The sequence below is a fragment of the Muscardinus avellanarius genome (genome assembly GCF_963383645.1).
Source record: "Muscardinus avellanarius genome assembly, chromosome: X".
In the NCBI taxonomy this organism is placed as follows: domain Eukaryota; kingdom Metazoa; phylum Chordata; class Mammalia; order Rodentia; family Gliridae; genus Muscardinus; species Muscardinus avellanarius.
In genome coordinates, this window is record NC_137792.1 from 76,969,572 (window position 1) to 76,978,443 (window position 8,872).

The following is an 8,872-nucleotide window of genomic DNA, read 5'->3' on the forward strand; positions in this document are numbered from 1 at the left end:
AGTGCGGTGGCGCACGCTTGTAATCCCCCCGCTTAGGAGGCAGAGACAGGAGGATCGCTCAGGTTCGAAGCCAGCCTCGCTGACTTAAGAGACCCTATTTCCAAATAAAAATATAAAAATAGGTGTCTGGGAGTATAGTCTGGAGGTAGAAGGGTTTCCAGGAACCACAGTACTATATATATATATATATATATATATATATATATATATATATATATATATGCGCCAGGCGTGGTGGCGCACGCTTGTAATCCCCGCGCTTGGGAGGCTGAGACAGGAGGATCGCACGGGTTCGAAGCCAGCCTCAGCTACTTAGTGAGGCTCTCAGCAACCTAGTGAGACCCTGTTTCCAAATAAAATATAAAATAGGTCTGGGAGTATAGCCCAGAGATAGAAAGCCCCTGGATTCCACTCCCAGTACCACCAAAAAAAAAAAAAAAAAAAAAGAAAGAAAGAAAAAAGAAATGTAAATCAAAATTTTTATTTGCTCATTTCTTGCATTTGAAGTACTCCTCCATGACATCCTTGGCCTGAGATTTTTCTTTTTCTTTTCTTTTTTTTTTTTTGCCATAGGCCTTAACGACTACACAACTGCAACCAACCCCTTTACGGATTTTCCCTCTCAGTCAGTTCTGCAGAGGCCTACCCATTCCCCCAATTTCTTGTTGTCATCAACCTTAATTAGGTTGATTTGGTGCTCGGCACAAAGTGCCTCCACCAATTTGACGCACATAGGCTCCTCACAGTCGGATGCAAGCACGCAAAGATGGGCTTGGCGCTTGTCTAAGGCTCTGGCAGCTTCACGAATTCCATGTGCTAGGCCGTCGTGGATGAGGGAGGGCTTCAGCGCCTCTTGTAGAGCTGTATTAACGTCCATTACACCTCCAGCAGCAATTCCTTCTTCGGCCATGGCGTGGTTAAAAAAAGCCGATTTTTTTTTTTTTTTTTTTTTTTTGCGGGTCTGGGGATGGAACCCAGGTGCATTCGACCTCCGAGCTACAGCCCCTGCCCTATTTTTTATTCTTTATTTTGAAACCGGGTCTCACTGAGTTGCAGAGGGCCTCACTCAGTAAGTAGCTGAGGCTGTCCGAGAACCACGATCCTCGGGTCTCAGCCTCCCGAAAGCTGGGATTACAAGCGTGCGCCCCCATGCGGGGTTGAAGCCGAAATCTTTAACGCACCCGTGCTTCCGCCTCCACGAGACGCGGCAGCTGCAGGGAAAGACGCCAGCTGCCTCTGCACGACGCTATTTGCCCGTGTGTGTGTGTGTGTGTGTGTGTGTGTGTGTGTGTGTGTGTGTGTGTGTGTGTTGGGGGGGTACTGGGCGTGGAACCCAGAGGCTTTCTACCTCCGGGCTATATTCCCAGACCTATTTTATACTTTATTTGGAAACAGGGTCTCACCAAGTTTCTGAGAGCCTCACTAAGTAGCTGAGGCTGGCTTTGAACCTTTGCGATCCTCCTGTCTCAGCCTCCCAAGCACTGGGATTATAAACGTGTGCCAGCACGCCCGGCTAGTTGCCTTTTAAAAAAATTTTTTTTTTTTTTTTTTGGTGGTACTGGGGTTCCTGGAAGCCCTTCTACCTCCGGGCTACACTCCCAGACCTATTTTTACATTTTTATTTGGAAACAGGGTCTCCTAAGCCAGCATGCGGGGCTGGCTTCGAACCTGCGCGATCCTCCTGTTTCTGCCTCCCAAGCGCGGGGATTACAAGCGTGCGCCACCACGCCCGGCATTAAAATTTTATTTATTTATTTTTGCAGTCCTGGGGATTGAACTCAGAGACATTCTACTTCTGCACTACACTCCTAGCTTTATTTTTATTTATTTTTTGTAGTTCTGTGGATTGAGCTCTGGGCCATTCTACCTCTGAACTATACTCCCAGCCCCATTTTATTCCTGTTTTTATTTTATTTTATATTATCTATTTATATTTGCAGTACTGGGGATAGAACTTGGGGGCATTCGACCTTCAGGCTCCACCCTCAGCCCTATTTTTTATTCTTTATTGTGAAACAGGGTCTCACTGAGTTGTAAAGGGCCTCACTAAGTAGCTGAGGCTGTCTGTGAATTGCGATCCTCCTTTCTCAGCCTCCCAAATGCTGGGATTAAAAGCATGTGCCACCAGGCCTGGCTTCCATTTTATTTTTATTAATGCAGGGGCAATCTACTTCCTCGCTACACTCTCGGCCCTATATTTATTATTATTTTTTTATTTTTGTGTGGTACTGTGGATTGAATTCTGGGTCATTCTACCTCTGAGCTACACCCCCAGCCTCATTTTATTTTTATTTTAAAACAGGGTCTCGCTAGGTTAATAAGAATTTCACTACTTACTGAGGCTGTCCTAGAACCAGATCCTCCTGTCTCACACTCCCAAATACTGGGATTACAGGCATGCACCACCACACTTGGCTTTTAATTTGTTGTTGTTGTTGTTGTTGTTTTGGTGGTACTGGGGTTCCTGGAAGCCCTTCTACCTCTGGGCTACACTCCCAGACCTTTTTTAATATTTTTTTTATTTGGAAACAAGGTCTCTTAAATCAGCGCAGCTGGCTTCGAACCTGAGTAATCCTCCTGTCTCCACCTCCTAAGCGCAGGGATTACAAGTGTGCGCCACCACGCCCAGCCTAATTTTTTGTTTTGAAACAGGATCTCACTAAGTTGCCCAGGCTGGCCTCAAACCTGAAATCGTTCCGCCTCAGCCTCCCAAGTCACTGGGCTCACAGGTATACCACTCCTCGTGGCCATCAGTTTGTTTTTACTGCCCTTTTGTGTGTAGAATTCTGGGAGCCATCCCCTTAAGCTTGCATAGATAGTGGGTGCCTCGTGGGCCGATGCCCAGCAGTCTTGGAATGGGTCTGGGGCCCTGCCTTTGCCCAGAGAGCCCTTGGGTTCTGAGGACCATTCCCCTTTTTCATAGAACTCTCAGAATGTAACCTGCAGGTTCTACCTGCTATGATCAGATTGAGTTTTCTCAAGCAGCTTGAGGCTGTCAGCAGAGACAGGAGCCCAGGATAAACTGTGCCATGTGAGCCGGGCGTGGTGGCGCACGCTTGTAATCCCCGCGCTTGGGAGGTGGAGACAGGAGGATCAAGCAGGTTCGAAGCCAGCCGTGCTGGCTTAAGAGACCCTGTTTCCAAAACTAAAAAAAAAAAAAAAAAATAGGTCTGGGAGTGTAGCCCGGATATAGAAGGGCTTCCAGGAACCCCAGTACCACCAAAATAAATAAATAAATAAATAAAACTTAAACCTAAATAAATAGAGATTTAAAAAAAAAAAACTGTGCCATGTGTGGACCGCCCGAGCAGAGTACTCCACCTAGTCCCTTGGTCCCTGCCCATTGAGTTGAGACAGCTTAGGCTTGGGGAATAGAAGTGTGGGTAATTAGTCTTCATGTCCCCCAAATTCCTGATGGCCTGATAATAAGGAGGTGCTTAGATGTAGACTGAGGAAATAATCTGTAACCCATATTGCCCTTGAGGATAACAGAGGCTAGTTCAGCTCTGCTGCATCTCAGCAAATCCATGCACAGAAAACAACTTGCCTCACTCTATGACCCTTTTCTGGCTGTTCTTTTTATTATTTATTTGTTTATTTATTTATTTTTGCCATACTTGGGGGGGGGCAGGGGAATCCTACCTGTGAGCTACACCCCCAGCCCTATTTTTTATTCTTTATTTTGAAACAGGGTCTCACTGAGTTGCAAAGGACCTCACTAAGTAGCTGAGGCTGGCTGAGGCTGGCTGACTGTCTCAGCCTCCCAAATGCTGGGATTACAAGTGTGTGCCACCACATCCGGCCCTGGCTGATCTTATACACACACACACACACACACACACACACACACACACACACACACACCCCAGTGCTGGATTCAGTCACACACACATACACACACACACACACATACACACACACACACACACACACACACACACACACACACACACCAGTGCTGGATTCAGTGGTGCACACCTGTAGCTCCAGGACTTGGGAGTCTGAGACAGGGATGACAGGTTTGAGGCCAGCCTGAACAACTTAATGAGACCTTGTGTCAAAATAGAAAAACAAGCCAGGCATGGTGGCTCATGCTTGTAATCCCAGCATTTGGGAGGCTGAGACAGGAGGATCACGGTTTGCAGACAGCCTCAGCTACTTCGTGAGGCCCTCCCCAATTTAGTGAGACCCTTTTCAAAATAAAGAATAAAAAATAGGGCAGGGGGTGTAGCTCGGAGGTCAAATGCCCTTGGGTTCCATCCCCACACTCACGATAGATAAATAAATAAATAAATAAATAAATAAATAAATATAGTGGGGCCTGGTAGTACATGCTTGTAATACCAGTACTTGGGAGGCTGAAACAGGAGGATCACAGATTCACAGCTTGTCTCAGTGAGGCTAGCTTCAGTGCCTTAGTGAGGCTCTCCACAACTTAGTGAGACCCTATTTTGCCCCTGGATTCAATCACCAGTACCGCTAAATAAATAAATAAATAAATAAAGCCGAGCATGGTGACACATGCTTGTAATCCTAGCATTCGGGAGGCTGAGACAGGAGGATCGTAGTTTGCAGAGAGCCTCAGCTACTTACTGAGGCCCTTTGCAACTCAATGAGACCCTGTGTCAAAATATAAAGAATCAAAAATAGGGCTGGGGGGTGTCGCTTGGAGGTAGAATGCCTCAGGGTTCCACCCCCAGTACAATAAATAAATAAATAAGTAAATAAGTAAATAAATAAATAAATAAATAAAATAATAAAGCCAGATACAGTGGTGCACATCTGTAATCCCAGTACTTGGGAGGCTGAGATAGGAGGATCACAGGTTCTAAGCTGATTTAGCAAGACTCTCAGGGACTTAGCAAGACTCTATTTCAAAACAAATAACAAAGGGCTGGGAGTGTAGCTCAGAGGCAGAGCCTCCCCTGGTTTCAGTACCTAGTTCTACACACGAGAAAAGAAAAAAGGCTGGGGGCGCAGTGTCATGGTTAAGCACCTCTGGCTTCAGTCTCCAGTACCATACAAACAAAACAACAAAACGGCCCCAGGCCCCTGCTTGTGGGCTCTAAATCCAGTTCTAGCGCTGTTCTGACACACATGCACGTAACCCAGTAGCAGGAGGGAGCTGACATGCTAAACCCGCCTGTGGCACTTAATATTTGTATACTGGGTGACGATGGGTCCGATGGCTGGTTTGGAAAAGCTCACTCTTCCTCCTTCATGGGGAAGTCTTCCTGGAGGCCAGAGGGAAGATGGCCTTTCAGAGGGGGAAAGAGTGACCACTGACTACATTCGAGGGACATTCCAGGCTCAGTGAGATGGTAACACTGGCATGGCAGTGAGCGAGAGATAAAACTGCCCACGACAGCCAGCATGCTGGATAGGTCAAGGTTCAGAAATCCGGCCACTCGTTACACTAAGGAATATGTTTTCTGTGACAGCATGGCAGTTCTTGCTTTCCTTTGTGTTTACTGCTACTTCAGAGTGATACTACATCGTATAGCTGCATACTAATGTCACATAATAAAAGTACAAAGCACGCCAGCGTGGTGGTACGCGCCTCTAATTCTAGTACTTGGGAGGCTGAGACAGGAGGGTTGCATGTTCAAGGCTAGCCTGAGACCCTGTTTCCAAGTAAAAAATAAAACAGGGCTGGGGGGGGGTAGCGTAGAGGTACAATGCCCCCGGATTCAATCCCCAGTACCACAAAAATAAGTATGTACGAAGCCAAGCATGGTGGCATACCCCTGTAATCTCAGCAAGACAGGAGGGCTGCATGGAAGACAGCTTTAGCAATTTAGTGAGGTCCTCCACAATTTAGTGAGACCTTGTTTCAGAATAAAAAATCAAATTAGGCTCGGGGTGTAGGTTAAAGGTAGAATGCCCCTGATTCTATCTCCAGCACAACACACACACACACACACACACACACACACACACACACACACACAGTACAGAGCAAGCTGGGAGTGGTGGGGCACACATGTAATCCCAGTACTTGGGAGGCTGAGACAGCCTTTTTCAAAACAAAAAATGAGGAGGGGCTGGGGGTATAGCTCAGAGGCAGAATGACCCTGAATTCAATTCCTATTACCAGGGGGAAAAAGTCCACAGTAAGGGTTTGCTCTTCCTACTGCTGTTCTCGTGCCACTTGTTATTTTGTCCATGTCCAGTCCACTCCCACCCAGCCATTGGACCTGATTGGGGCCCTTTTTCTCTATTTTATTTTATTTTTTGCGGTACTGGGGATGGAACCCAGGAGCATTCTACCTCTGAGCTATACCCCTAGCCCTATTTTTATTCTTTTTTTTTTTTTTTTTTTTGGTGGTACTGGGGTTCCTGGAAGCCCTTCTACCTCCGGGCTACACTCCCAGACCTATTTTATATTTTTGAAACAGGGTCTCTTAAACCAGCGCAGCTGGCTACAAACCTGCGCTATCCTCCTGTCTCCACCTCCCAAGCGCGGGGATTACAAGCGTGCGCCACCACGCCCGGCCTTTTTATTCTTTATTTTGAAACAGGGTCTCACTAAGTTGGGGAGGACCCCACTAAGTAGCTGAGGCTGGCCATGAACTGCAGTCCTCCTGTCTCAGCCTCCCAAATGCTGGGATTACAAGTGTGCACCACCACGCCCAGCTTATTTTTATTTTATTTATTTATTTATTATTTTTAGGTGGATCATATTGAAAATGGTATACATTCATACTGTGCTTTGGTGCCCTCTCCCCCACTTCCCCTTCTCCCACCCCAACAATGTCCAGATTAACCATGCTACATTCATACTTTTATACATATTTGAATGTAGCTCCTCCATTAACCAACCTCAGCCTTCTTCGTCTCTTACCTTTCCATTCTAGCTTTGCTGAGGTTTCCCCTCCATTATCTGGAGCTCCACTGGTATCCCCAATACTCCCTAGTTTGGGCATATTAGAGAAAACATATGTCCCTTCTCTTTCTGTGCTTGACTGATCTCACTTAACATAATGTTCTCCAGGTCTTTCCATCTTTTGGCTAATGAAATGATTTTGTTCTTCTTTATAGCTGAATAGAATTCCATTGTGTGCATTTCCCATAATTTTGCAATCTATTCATCTGTTGATGGGGACCTAGGTTGGTTCCATATTTTGGGTATTATTAATTGTGCTGCTATGAATAGGTATGAATTATGTTTCTGTAGATCTCTGATTTCAACCCCTTTGGAAAGATACCCAGGATTGGTATAGCCGGATCATAGGGTGGATCCATTCCCAGTTTTCTAAGGAAACTTCACACCGATCTCCATAGCCCTGAACTAGCGTGCACTCCCACCAACAGTGTAAAAGAGTTCCTTTTTACCTGCATCCTCGCCAGCATTTGTTATTTGATTTCTTTATGCTTGCCACTCTGGAGTTCGATGGAATCTCAGTGTAGTTTTGATTTGCATCTCCTTGATGGCTAATGATGTTGGACATCTTTTCATGTATCTATAGGCCTTTTTGGGGGAGGGTGTCTGGGGATGAAACCCAGGGACATTTGACCTCCAAGCTACAGCCCCTGCCCTATTTTTTATTCTTTATTTTGAAGCCGGGTCTCACTGAGTTGCAGAGGGCCTCACTAAGTAGCTGAGGCTGTCCGCGAACCGCGATCCTCCGGTCTCAGCCTCCCGAATGCTGGGATTGCAAGCGTGCGCCACCACGCCTGGCTTTATTGGCCATTTTTATATCTTCTTTTGTGAAGTGTCTATTCAGTTCTGTTGCCCATATCTTGATCAGGTTATTTGTTTTGCTAGTGTAGAGTCTTTTGAGTTCTTTGCATATGCTAGATATTAGCTCTTTATAAGAGTGGTGGCTGGTAAAGATCTTCTTATTTTTAAATTTTATTTATTTACTTTGTGGTCCTGGGGAAGGAGACCAGGGCTAGTGCATGCTAGGCAAGTGCTCTACTGCTGGCCTACATTGGCAGCCCTTCATTCTTTTTACTAGCTTTGCTAAAGTCATACTGAAATACAATAAGCTGTACATATTTCCAAGTGTACGATTTGATGTTTGACATGTGTGTATACGCGTGAAAGTGTCAGCACTATCAGTACGTGTGCATCATTCACGGAAAGTTTCCTTGTGCTCCTCAGAGATGCCTCCCTCCTATCCTGCAGCAACTGCTGTTCTGCTCGTGTCACTTGGCATTTTCTAAAGTTTCTTATAACTGGAATCATATAGCATATTGTCTTTGTTTGGTCTGCCTTCTCTTATTTTGCATATTTATTTTAATATTTATCCTTCTTGTTGTATATATCAGTATTTAATTCCTTTTTATTGCAAAGTAGTGTTCCATTGGAAGGATAGACTATATACTGTTTGTCCATCCATCAATCCATCAGCTGACAGAGATGGTGTTTTTCCCCCCAGTTTTTAGCGATTACCAAAAAAAGCTGCCACGAACATCTGCGTACAAATCTTTTTATGAGCCGGGCGTGGCGGCGCACGCTTGTAATCCCTGCACTTGGGAGGCTGAGACAGGAGGATCGCACGGGTTCGAGGCCAGCCTCAGCTACTTAGTGAGGCTCTCAGCAACTTGGTGAGACCCTGTTTCCAAATAAAATATAAAATAGGTCTGGGAGTATAGCCCAGAGGTAGAAAGCTTCTGGGTTCCACCCCCAGTACCACAAAAAAAAAAAATCTTTTTATGAACCAGACATAGTGGTGCATACTTGTAATCTCCGTACTTGGGAGGCTGAGACAGGAGGATCACAGGTTCAAGAACATCTTCAGCAAGTAATGAGACTCTCATCAACTTAGACCCTGTTTCAAAATAAAAAGAATAAAATAGGGCTGGGGTGTCACTCAAAGGTAGAATGCCCCTGGATTTAATCCCCAGTACCACACAAATAGAAAAA

At 45.6% G+C, this 8,872-nt stretch overlaps 1 pseudogene across 1 annotated transcript; it reads right to left on the reverse strand.

Annotated features, from left to right (window-relative positions):
* Nucleotides 1–488: 488 nt before the first annotated feature.
* On the reverse strand, nt 489–910 carry LOC308278717 (small ribosomal subunit protein eS12-like; annotated as a pseudogene). The gene has a single exon. The product of its transcript is annotated as a small ribosomal subunit protein eS12-like (transcript).
* Between the last annotated feature and the right edge of the window lie 7,962 nt (nt 911–8,872).